The sequence below is a fragment of the Puntigrus tetrazona genome, unplaced genomic scaffold, assembly GCF_018831695.1.
Source record: "Puntigrus tetrazona isolate hp1 unplaced genomic scaffold, ASM1883169v1 S000000904, whole genome shotgun sequence".
Taxonomy (NCBI): domain Eukaryota; kingdom Metazoa; phylum Chordata; class Actinopteri; order Cypriniformes; family Cyprinidae; genus Puntigrus; species Puntigrus tetrazona.
This window is the reverse complement of record NW_025048504.1, coordinates 30,452-43,501: the sequence shown is the minus strand read 5'-3', so window position 1 is coordinate 43,501 and position 13,050 is coordinate 30,452. Positions and strand designations below refer to the sequence as shown.

The window sequence follows — 13,050 nt, the reverse complement described above, 5'->3', positions numbered from 1 at the left end:
CATTAATCCGTCCATTAAAGAAAAGAAGAAAAAAAAGAAAAATAGAAAAGGCGTAACCACCCTCCAGCAAGCAAAAAGCTGCTGTTGGGTGGTTTTATAACTGAAAAAAAAACAAAAAAACTAACTTAAACTAAAGAAAAAGCAAAATACAAACACAAAAATTAACACAAAATGGAGGAGAGCCTTCCTCTCCCTGCTGCAGCCAACAACTTCCTGTGTGCTCTCTAGCGCCAACAGGGTGGTATGGCCGTGTTAAAGCTGCTGCAAAAAGCCCCTATTTTAAGGTGAGGCACACTAAGTGCCATTATACTAGATAAGTAATGAATGAAATACAAAAAAATACTTCAAAATGAGCTACATTAAAGATAAGAGCATTAGTTAAGTAGTTAAAAACAGTCAAACTCTCTGTTTAAAGTAAAGCTACTTTAAAGGCAATTGAATTAAATAAGCAGTAAGGGAAAGCAAAGAGCTGGTCAAACTTTGGCCACACTAACGGCCAGTGTATTAGATAAGTAGTGAAAAACTCAAAAATTACAGCACCTGGTATTCCTAGGCAGTCTCCCATCCAAGTACTAATTAGGCCCAACTCTGCTTAGCTTCTGAAATCAGGCGAGATCAGGCGTGAACAGGGTGGTATGGCCATAAGCGAAAGTTGCGGCAAAAAGCCCCCTATTTTAAGGTGAGGCACAATAAGTGCCATTATACTAGATAAGTAATGAATGAAATACAAAAAAATACTTCAAAATGAGCTACATTAAAGATAAGAGCATTAGTTAAGTAGTTAAAAACAGTCAAACTCTATTATAGAACAGCTACTTTAAAGGCAATTGAATTAAATAAGCAGTAAGGGAAAGCAAAGAGCTGGTCAAACTTTGGCCACACTAAGGGCCAGTGTATTAGATAAGTGTAAGAACTTCTCTTCTTCAGTGTATGCGTCCCACTGTGTCCGTTCATCAGTAGTACAGAACAAATTCAGGTGCCTGGAAACAGCAGTCGAAACAAACCACACGAGTGAAATCAAATCTGGTTTATTCAGAATGCAGCTTAACACAGAGAGAAAAACATCAGCTTATATAGCCCTTATGGGGCGTTGACCTCTATTGCATAGCTGGACATGCCTCAACTGCCCACTACGGAGAGGACAAAAGACAACTCCATATATGGGTTGAAGATTCACAAAATTAGCAGACTAGAGACAAAGCAAGTCTACATAAGGAATGAAAGACTACAGAGTTAGTAGAGTAACCTGAAACTATACCTGCAGGGCGAAAAGGGACTAGAACAATTGTCATACCTTGCTCACACACACACACAGTAATAGAGAATTAATTCTCTCAGTCCCCTCTTTTAGGCTGAAGAGCCTAATTTCTGGCCATTGGAGTATAACGAGGACCTGTCATACTGTCAATTGTGGCATACACACGATCCATCAAACATCTCATAATGCATGGTCCAAAAACACATACAGCAAAACCGATTATTAAAATTGGTACAAGCATAGTAAAGAAAGGAGTCATCCAGCCAAACAGGTGATGTAAAATACCCCACCCCCAGTCCTGTATCTTTTGTTCATCATCATACAAGTCTTCTGCAACCTTTTTCATTTCCTTCACAGCATGGCCCACAGCACCAGCAGCAGGTTCGTCCTCAGTTGGGACGTCACGTACAACACTGGTCACCAACCAGAGCACATACTCCGCCTTCTTTTGCTAGCAACATGTCCAGGGCTAGTCGATTCTGTGTGGTCATCAGACGCAGAGCACCCAGCTCCCTCCGCGCTCCGTCTAATCCAATTGTGGTGTCATTAACAAATTTAGCCAGACGGTAGTGCAGAACTTCGGTCTGATGCCACAGATCACTGACACCATACGTGGGCACCAAAGAGGTCCAGAACCGGTGCCATTTAGTTGAGAGTTGATGCTCCTCAGGGACGTCATCAGCTACAGATCTCTTAAACCTGTGGTACTGTTTCTTATGCTGTGAGGTATGCTGGAATATCTGAACAGGGTAAGATAACTCAAAAACATTGGCCTTATCCCAAGATGTTCCTTCAGGAAAGGAACCTGTGTTGATGTCATTGAGCCGCTCCACCCATCACAGTTAACGGCAGGCTTCCAGCTATTAAGCGATCTACATACAGTTGTTATATTGTTTTGAGGCATGACAGGCATGGACACTGATACAGTTGATGACATGATTTGCTGACATACATAACATGACTCATTGGTGTGATGTCTAGCTGTCCAATTGGCATATTGCCAGAACAAATTATCAGTAGGTAAAACACAGTTCACACATTGTAATGATACAAAAATCATGAATACTAACAGAAGCTGCATTCTGATCAAATAATAATTAAATAATATAATCAAAGGATATGTGCAGTCAGTTTCTATGTCAGCAACAGCGCTGCGTGTTCAGCTCCTCTGTTGTGCAATAGCAACCAATCTACGTAAGAAGTCGTCAGGTCGTCAGTCCAGTAATGTGCACCGTCCATCCCCTCCCGTCCCGTGACAGTAGTGATCAATGATCCTACAAGAGTGGCCCCTTGTTCAGGTGTTGACGGCTAATAACAATCTGGTCAGAAAACTATTAGACATTCATACGGCTGATTGATGCATTTTCAGCCTGGTTGCATGGATCCACTGTGGAAAAGAATCAGTTAGTACGGCGGTTCGAGTTACAGCAACAATTTTGGTAGGAGCACTATATTTTGTTTTGTCCAATGGGTCTCCCATTTTTAAGAATTGTTTCACTAATACTGTGTCACCCACTTGAAAAGGGTGAGTCATGTCAATTGGTATAGGTGCTGAACTCGAATGCATTTTGCTCCAATTCTTGTGGAGAGCTTCAATTAGTAACTGCACATATTCACTCATATGGACATCACATCCCCATCTCCCAAAACACCCTCCCTTTCTCCAAGGCGCGGGAAAGGCGTCCCATCACCATCTCATATGGTGATAGACCTTTGAGACCCTTATGGGGTGACATTCTCATTTCTGCCAGGACAACGGGTAGCAGTGAGGTCCAGTCTTGGTGACCGACCGTTTGCATTGCTTTTCGTAATTTATCTTTGATAGTACGATTTGCCCTTTCGACTATACCAGATGATTGAGGATGATATGGAATGTGGTGTCTCCACGTGATCTGCAATTCTTTCATTAGGTTCATTAGTACTTTAGACACGAAGGCAGGGCCCTTATCAGAGTCTATGGCGAGTGGTATACCATATCTAGGAATTATTTCTTTGAGTAGATATCGTACCACAGTGGGGGCGTCTTCCTTTGGGCATGGAAACGCCTCCACCCATCTAGAAAATTTGTCCACAAACACCAATAGGTATTTGTATGGGCCCCTCTTAGGTAGATGTGTGAAATCTACTTGCCATTGTTGCAATGGGCCCTCTGGCAGAGGAGCTGTTGATGCGACGCCAAAGGTTTAGAACAATTATTCATAGCACAAACCATGCATCTGTCTAAAGTGGAATTAACATATGTGGCTAAATGTTGGATGCACAAAAAATTGGTCATTTCATCCAATACCCCTCTTCGGCCGCGGTGTGTGACACCATGAAACGCTCTTACCAAGAACGGGCACAGGAGGCTGGCACACACACACGGCCGGAAGAGTCAACCAAAATACCGTCGTCATTCTTTGACGCTCCTCAGAGATCCAAAACGCCACATCCGCTTCTGTAGCAGCCGCCTGTATAGCACAAATATCTATGTCAGTTTTGGCTGCATGGTCAGCTAAAGTGTTACCTCTAGCCTCAAGGGTATCAAGGACAGAATGGCCCTTAGTTTTGATGATGGACAACGAACTAGGAAGACGACAGGCCTGTATTAAGTCTTCGTATGGTACACAGGACACAAGGCCAACATCATCCTTGTGTAAGGCCCATAGCGAGTCAGGGAGAGCTGTAAGGGAAAGGCAGTCGGGCCGCTGCAGTGAACACAAGAAACATTATGAGGAACTATAAGGCCTTGGACGGCAACCAAGGGCGCTGAGGGAGAGGAAGTAGTTTCAACCACAAGCTGTGACCCTGCAAAGGATAGAGACAAACACAGTTTGGACATCAAGTCTCTACCAAGCAAATTAAAAGGAGAGTCAGCCATGAACACAAAACGATGCTTAAATTTACACTTTGGATCATCCACACAAAAGACAACAAAAGGAGGAGTCATAGGACTCCTGAAGGGCACCCCATCGATTCCCACAGAGCTAACAGATGATGATGATATAGGCCCATTATACATAGACCCCAAAGAAGACAACGTAGCCCCAGTATCCAACAGAAAGGGGTACGTTTGCCCATTCACATGTAACTCAATGAGTGGCAAGTCACGCCCTGTGGGGGAAGCAAAACAAAGAGATAAAAGTGCGGAATTTACAACTTCAGTGGGGTCAGAACTCTGTGGGCTGCCCTATTCTTGAGGACGGTAGACAGGCTGCTGCGCGTAGCCCCTAGGTTGGTAAGGAGCCTGAGGCTGTTGCTGCTGACTGCTAGGCTGTGCATACATCTGCGCATACATCTGTGGGGACCCTCTCGGGGCTGGGGTTGCCCCCGCCCTTGCCTGCTCATCGGCCCCCTGCGCTTGTTACATTCTCTAGCCCAATGCCCAGGCTTTTTACAATAATTACACCTTCCTGGCTTTCTGCCCTTCTTAAATCCTCCTTGTGTACCTGGTGCATAGCCACCAGCTACAGACACACATACAATGTTGCGTTTTCCTACCTCAGGGAACATACCATCACTCTCTAAAGTTCTGATTTTGACCCCCGCATCTTTAACCTTCAGGTTATGTCTGTCACACAGATGGTACTTCAGAACATCCTTGTGGGTTGGAAGGCAGTTGGACATAAAGGTAGATATGAACATCGGGTTGGGCTCATCACTGTCCAGCTCCAGTCCGCCCACAACCTTCCACACGTCCGAAAAACGGGTGAAAAAACATGCAACAGTCTCATCCTTGCCCTGTTTACAGTTAGTGACTTGTGACAGATCACGGTTGGAAGATTTCAAATCCAAAAGATACCTTTTTAATTGTACACTCAGTTGGCTCATCATTTCTTCGGATCGTCACGCCATGCAAATTCAATAACTGTCCTTTTCCTGCTGGTCTTTCCTTTCCCGATTCCTTCTGTTAAATCCTCGCGCTTTACTACGTCAAATTTGGTGCGAGAACAGGTACTGCCTTAATTACAGCGTTCTCATCGTAGGCTGCGCCTAATTTGCTATGCAGAATGAATCTATAATCAGCCCCAACTAATTGACAGTGGTGCGAGCATCTGATTAACATATCAACGAAAGCCACAGGATTCTCAACACCAGGAAGCATAGACATGATATCTTTCAGAGCACTTGGAGAGGGTGGTTGAATATCAATTTCCTTATTCCTCGCTACCCATACCGCAGCTACATTATCTGGCGAGGTGGACATGCTGGCACGGTCTCATTACAGAACCCTCGTCAGGCCCCTCTTTGGGGTGTTGTGGCGACGCTCCTTTTCACCAGACAAAGCAGCTAGGGACGGATAAATGCTCGACACGGGCGGATTCTGTGGGAGCGGTGCATTAGGCACAGGCGGTGCAACATAAGGTGGCGGTTTTCGTCACACGGTTTAGACATTGTCAATGGTTTGTCTTTATAATTTTTCTTTGGTTTTGGTACAGTTTTCAAAACTGCTTTTGAGTTTTATACGCATTCGTCTTTTCCTCCAAACCTCTGCCATTTTATACCACACGTCATATCCTCCTCTCATATAATCGTAATCCCAATCAGGGTCGCCCTCACCTCCATATACTAAATTGTAAACTGTTTTCATATGACTTGGGTCGAAAGTGCCCTCACGCGGATAATCTCGCCACTGGGTACCTGCTGTCCATCCCGCCAAATTATCAAGATATGGAACCGTGTAGTATCCCCAACCACAACGTTCCATCCATGCTTTGGGTGTTTCAGAGGGTTCAGGTTTAGGATATGTTTGTCCCATTCTGACCACTGATGACTCGGACACGCACTATAACAAGTCAATCTAGTCTGAATTTAATCAAACACGATACAATTGACTAGGCGGATACATCTACTCAGGTAGTGAAACTATACTTTCTCTTACCTGGTCAGATGTATCCCGGACAAGCCCCCAGAACTGTAAGAACTTCTCTTCTTCAGTGTATGCGTCCCCCTGTGTCCGTTCATCAGCAGTACAGAACAAATTCAGGCGCCTGGAAGCAGCAGTCGAAACAAACCACACGAGTGAAATCAAATCTGGTTTATTCAGAATGCAGCTTAACACAGAGAGAAAAACATCAGCTTATATAGCCCTTATGGTGCGTTGACCTCTATTGCATAGCTGGACATGCCTCAACTGCCCACTACGGAGAGGACAAAAGACAACTCCATATATGGGTTGAAGATTCACAAAATTAGCAGACTAGAGACAAAGCAAGTCTATATAAGGAATGAAAGACTACAGAGTTAGTAGAGTAACCTGAAACTATACCTGCAGGGCGAAAAGGGACTAGAACAATTGTCATACCTTGCTCACACACACACACAGTAATAGAGAATTAATTCTCTCAATAAGTAGTGAAAAACTCAAAAATTTACAGCACCTGGTATTCCAAGGCAGTCTCCCATCCAAGTACTAACTAGGCCCAACTCTGCTTAGCTTCTGAGATCAGACGAGATCAGGTGTGAACAGGGTGGTATGGCCGTGTTTAAAGCTGCTGCAAAAAGCCCCTATTTTAAGGTGAGGCACACTAAGTGCCATTATACTAGATAAGTAATGAATGAAATACAAAAAATACTTCAAAATGAGCTAAATTAAAGATAAGAGCATTAGTTAAGTAGTTAAAAACAGTCAAACTCTGTTTAAACAACAGCTACTTTAAAATCAATTGAATTAAATAAGCAGTAAGGGAAAGCAAAGATCAGGTCAAACTTTGGCCACACTAAGGGCCAGTGTATTAGATAAGTAGTGAAAAAATTCAAAACTTACAGCACCTGGTATTCCTAGGTAGTCTCCCATCCAAGTACTAACTAGGCCCAACTCTGCTTAGCTTCTGAGATCAGACGAGATCAGGCATGAACAGGGTGGTATGACCTTAAGCGAAAGCTGTGGCAAAAAGCCCCTATTTTAAGGGAGGCACACTAAGTGCCATTATACTAGATAAGTAATGAATGAAATACAAAAAATACTTCAAAATGAGCTACATTAAAGATAAGAGCATTAGTTAAGTAGTTAAAAACAGTCAAACTCTGTTTAAAGAACAGCTACTTTAAAGGCAATTGAATTAAATAAGCAGTAAGGGAAAGCAAAGAGCTGGTCAAACTTTGGCCACACTAAGGAGCAGTGTATTAGATAAGTAGTGAAAAACTCAAAACTTACAGCACCTGGTATTCCTAGGCAGTCTCCCATCCAAGTACTAACTAGGCCCAACTCTGCTTAGCTTCTGAGATCAGACGAGATCAGGCGTGAACATTTTTTTTTTTTTTATTATAAAAGATTTTTCACATTTACAATAAGTACAAAATAAATATCTGCATTAAATTTTCCAGCAGCCTTTCTTTTACAATTTTTCAAAAATTAAACACAAGTTCATTGAAATCTGTAACAGAAATAAACATACTTCCATCAACAAAATTCTTGCAAAAATCAACATACATATCAGTTTTTACCATGCTTATATGTTGTTTTATCAAATTCTTAAAAAAATACGCCATACATTTTCTCTTTTTTTTTTTTTTTCTCAAAGAAAGCCTTGTTTCTCCTCAAACGCACTGCATACCTTGCAAAACTTAACATAATGTTCAATAGCTGCACATTGCCTTTTACATTCTTTGCTTTCACCATACCGAACAAAAATATCTTACTCCACTCTTCATCCACAAAAGTAATTTTCCCAATTCTTTTTAACACATTTGCTTAATAATTCATGGTATTGTTTCAAACCTTGACATTCTACGTAAAAAAAGCATTAAGTTTTCGACTTCCCTCCCACACACATCCTTCTCACCTCTCTTAATTTACTGCTATCCCAGTTTGTTTCTTGGAAACAATAAATGTCAGCCTTCACAGTTTTTAAAACCATTTCAAGTTTACACATGTTACCAAGACCATTAGCATTTAGGGATGCAATTTTAATCATAGCAGCAGTAGGCGTGACTTTGAGATAAATAGATAAACCTCATTTCTTTTTCTTTATACCTCCTTTCTCTCCCTTGTCAGTCAGCAATCTTTTTTCCTTACAAACAGTTGCAGATTTTCACATACCCCCTCATACAGATCATAGTCATCATCATCTTCATCATTGTCATCATCTTCATCATTATCATCATCATCCTCATCCTCATCAACATCAACAACATCATTTACAGTTCCATCACGCTTGAGAGCAGTCTAAAAACGAGGCTGATGACTGTGGTGACTCATCTGCAATAAATGTTTTAACCACACTCCTGTCCTTTTCTTTACTGCCCACTAGACGCTGAGAGAGCCCTGATCTAGCACTCTGGAGAGAGGAGGTGCCTCGCTCAGCTTGAGCTGTGTGATCCTTCAGTCCTGGATTAAAGTCATCAAGGGTGTTCCCCATTGTGTCTTCTTGCATGGGTCTACTCCCATCCTCATTTAATCCACTGGACAAGTTCGCACCCCACAACACATCACCATAATGTACATCACTCAGTTCTTTGCATTCTCTAGCGTAGTGTCCCTGTTTACCACACTTGTAGCAAGTAAATTCAGGGCAGTCTCTCAATACATGTCCAGGCTGAATACAAATACGACACACTTTCACTTGTCTGTTATGAATCACTCGAAAGTGTTCCGCACCTTCCAATGTTTCAAACTTTGTGGAGTATGGCAAAGATTGAACAGTATCAGTGAACTTAACTCTACAGAAGCGAGTCCCATCTGCAATGTCTGTTCCTGGCCATCTCCTCCTCTTGACTGAAGATGTTGCTTTGACACCCCATCCTTCCAGTTTCTCCAGAATTTCCTCATCAGTGATATACACGGAAGATTCATGAATGAAACAACAAGTTCATCATTGCTCAGATCTCTAGCCAAAATTTGACAGTTTTGATTTTGAATCAATCAATCAGCCTTTGTTTCCCCTTACTGTGGCTCATTGTAATCTCATATTTTTATCTCCTTTGAACCGACATCCAATCACAGCCCCACAAACTTCATTAATTCCTCAAGTAGCTCCATCATTGTGATTTTCTCATCTCCAACAATTTCCACACTCAAAGTTAAGCTCTTTTCAAACACCTTTTCCTCCATCCTGTCACACTTGCCTCTGTCCTTTTCGGAAATCACCTCTGTTTGTGGCACTCCATTATCTCCTTCCATGTGCTCCATTCAATGGCCGACCACAACCTCAATGGTGAAAAAGAAAAACCAAACAAAACAAAACTCCTCCCCGCAAGCAGCAGCCGCTGCAGGGGGGAGAAAGAGACAACTGCAAAGATAAAAAAACCTCAGAACTTTGCCAAAAAAACCAAAACAAAATTGCAGCTCAGAATTCCAAACTCTCCCAGAACACGCCCATCAAACGAGATCAGGTGTGAACAGATTGGTATGGCCGTAAGCAAAAGCTGCTGCAAAAGCCCCTATTTTAAGGTGAGGCACACTCACGTGCCATTATACTAGATAAGTAATGAATGAAATACAAAAAAATACTTCAAAATGAGCTACATTAAAGATAAGAGCATTAGTTAAGTAGTTAAAAACAGTCAAAAACTCTATTATAGAACAACTACTTTTAAAGGCAATTGAATTAAATAAGCAGTAAGGGAAAGCAAAGAGCTGGTCAAACTTTGGCCACACTAAGGAGCAGTGTATTAGATAAGTAGTGAAAAAACTCAAAACTTACAGCACCTGGTATTCCTAGGCAGTCTCCCATCCAAGTACTAACTAGGCCCAACTCTGCTTAGCTTCTGAGATCAGACGTGAACAGGGTGGTATGGGCGTAAGTGAAAGCTGTTGCAAAAAGCCCCTCTTTTAAGGTGAGGCACACTAAGTGCCATTATACTAGACAAGTAATGAATGAAATACAAAAAATACTTCAAAATGAGCTACATTAAAGATAAGAGCATTAGTTAAGTAGTTAAAAACAGTCAAACTCTATTATAGAACAACTACTTTTAAAGGCAATTGAATTAAATAAGCAGTAAGGGAAAGCAAAGAGCTGGTCAAACTTTGGCCACACTAAGGAGCAGTGTATTAGATAAGTAGTGAAAAACTCAAAACTTACAGCACCTGGTATTCCTAGGCAGTCTCCCATCCAAGTACTAACTAGGCCCAACTCTGCTTAGCTTCTGAGATCAGACGTGAACAGGGTGGTATGGGCGTAAGTGAAAGCTGTTGCAAAAAGCCCCCTCTTTTAAGGTGAGGCACACTAAGTGCCATTATACTAGATAAGTAATGAATGAAATACAAAAAAATACTTCAAAATGAGCTACATTAAAGATAAGAGCATTAGTTAAGTAGTTAAAAACAGTCAAACTCTTTTTAAAGTACAGCTACTTTAAAGGCAATTGAATTAAATAAGCATTAAGGGAAAGCAAAGAGCTGGTCAAACTTTGGCCACACTAAGGGCCAGTGTACTAGATAAGTAGTGAAAAAACTCAAAACTTACAGCACCTGGTATTCCTAGGCAGTCTCCCATCCAAGTACTAACTAGGCCCAACTCTGCTTAGCTTCTGAGATCAGACGTGAACAGGGTAGTATGGCCATAAGCGAAAGCTGCTGCAAAAGCCCCCTATTTTAAGGTGAGGCACACTAAGTGCCATTATACTAGATAAGTAATGAATGAAATACAAAAAATACTTCAAAATGAGCTACATTAAAGATAAGAGCATTAGTTAAGTAGTTAAAAACAGTCAAACTCTTTTTTAAAGTACAGCTACTTTAAAGGCAATTGAATTAAATAAGCAGTAAGGGAAAGCAAAGAGCTGGTCAAACTTTGGCCACACTAAGGGCCAGTGTATTAGATAAGTAGTGAAAAAACTCAAAAACTTACAGCACCTGGTATTCCTAGGCACTCTCCCATCCAAGTACTAACTAGGCCCAACTCTGCTTAGCTTCTGAGATCAGGACAGAGACAGAGATATAAACATTATAAAACAGACCAATTTTCTTTTCTTGTTTAAAATAATAAAACAAGCATTGAACAAACTTTTCAAATTTCCTTTTAAACACATTCCACACATCCAATAAAATATTTTTCTTTTTTGCCACTATCCTTCTTTCCCATATTGCACTCTTATCAATTTAATTGTGATGCTGAATAAGTTTTTGTTTTTACATTGCTTATCCAAACCCAACATCACCACCTTATTCCATTCAAAACTTTCATTATCATCCCCTCTCAAACTTAAAATCAAACTTTTGCATTTACCATTAAAATCCTCCAGTTCGTTACAATATAAAAACAGGTGTAAAAATCCTTCATCATTATCATTACAAACTTTACAAGTAGCGCTGTGTTCCATTCCAATTTTGTTTAAAATGACATCTGTAAAAATCACTTTGTGTCTAATAAAATATTCAGAGTTTTCCAATTTCGTTTGTACAAATTTTCCATTTAGGTTCCCCCATATACTGTCTTCTTTTAAATCGTTAAATTTCTGTAGCCAATATGCATTCACAGCAGGCTTCTTAAAAACAGCATTTCTAAAAACAGAGTAAAACCTTTTCACCGTACATTCATTAAAAACATGCAGTTTTTCCCCCGTCCTCACATATACGTCTTTTTCTTGCTTGTCTTCTTCCATATTTTCAATTCTCTTTATCCACTCTTGCGGTATTGCATTCTTAATCATGTCATATTTGTTTATTATCTCTCGTGTGCTATAATCCTCCTTTGCCTCCTCCATCACATCCACAATGTATCGCACTGGTAAAAACCCTTCTTTAAATTCATATAAAACATCTCTGACTTTTGTGATCCCCACATCCCACCATTTCTTATAAAATACCTCCTTCCCTTGATTTAAAATACAGTTGTTTAAGAATAAAGGCTGATTTAAAATGTTCTCTCGACCTTGTGGCTTAAAATGCACATTATTTAAAAATTTGCTCCACGCCCCCAGTAGTTCTTTATAAAAATCTGGCAGCATATCCGTCATCCATTTTTTTGTTTTCATCCATAAAATGTGGTCCCCCAAATTAAAATGACTACATTTATTTAAAAAATACCCCATTGTTCTCTTCCATGCCGCTTTGTTGTCTTCGTCCATGTACTTTTGAATCATTTTTACCCTCAGACTGTTCTTTCTTTGTTCCACATCCATTAACCCCAATCCTCCCTTCCCCACTCTCCAATTAAAGTGTTATGTGCTATTCTTGGCGGCTTTCCTTCCCATAAAAAATCTAAAAAACATTTGTTCAGCCTTTTTTCTACCCACAACGGCATAGATGCCACATATAAAATATGCCATAACTTAGAAACCATTAAAACATTCAAAATTAAAACCTTTCCTTTCAAAGTTAATGACATTAATTTCCAAAAGATCAACCTTCTCTCAATCCCTCCTAAAATTTCTTTCCACATTGTTCCTTCCGCTTTCTTTTCATCCCTCCCCATTATAATACCTAAAATCTTTATTTCATTAGTTTCCTAAAAGTAAAGTGCCCGGTTAAAACCTCCGTCCCCCAAATCTCATGTACACCGTTTTATCCTCATTAACTTTAGCCCCGATGCCCTGCAAAATTTTTTGTACTACTTTCATTGATTCCCTTACACTGGCCAGATCTTTTAACATTAGCGTTGTATCATCAGCATACTGAAATATATTATTCTCCCCTCCTTCTATACCTATCCCTTTTATTTGTCCCTGCTTCTTTATCGCTAATCCCAGTGGTTCTGCGACTAAAGCATATAAAAGTGCCGACAACGGGCAACCCTGCCTAATTGATCTAGTTAAATTAAAACAGTCTGTTAAAACCCATTGCATTTTACTCTCGTTACAGCACCTTTATATAAAATTTTAATCCATTTAATAAAATTCCTCCCAAAACCAAAACGCTTTAAAACCCC

General features: G+C 40.6%; 6 pseudogenes; all 6 read right to left on the bottom strand.

Moving 5' to 3' along the window:
- Window positions 1-528: 528 nt before the first annotated feature.
- LOC122335854 lies at window positions 529-647 on the bottom strand (annotated as a pseudogene).
- Window positions 648-6,606: 5,959 nt separating this feature from the next.
- On the bottom strand, window positions 6,607-6,725 carry LOC122335842 (annotated as a pseudogene).
- A 272-nt stretch (window positions 6,726-6,997) lies between these two features.
- On the bottom strand, window positions 6,998-7,116 carry LOC122335846 (annotated as a pseudogene).
- Window positions 7,117-9,875: 2,759 nt separating this feature from the next.
- LOC122335867 lies at window positions 9,876-9,984 on the bottom strand (annotated as a pseudogene).
- A 272-nt stretch (window positions 9,985-10,256) lies between these two features.
- On the bottom strand, window positions 10,257-10,365 carry LOC122335866 (annotated as a pseudogene).
- A 275-nt stretch (window positions 10,366-10,640) lies between these two features.
- LOC122335868 lies at window positions 10,641-10,749 on the bottom strand (annotated as a pseudogene).
- Window positions 10,750-13,050: the final 2,301 nt, after the last annotated feature.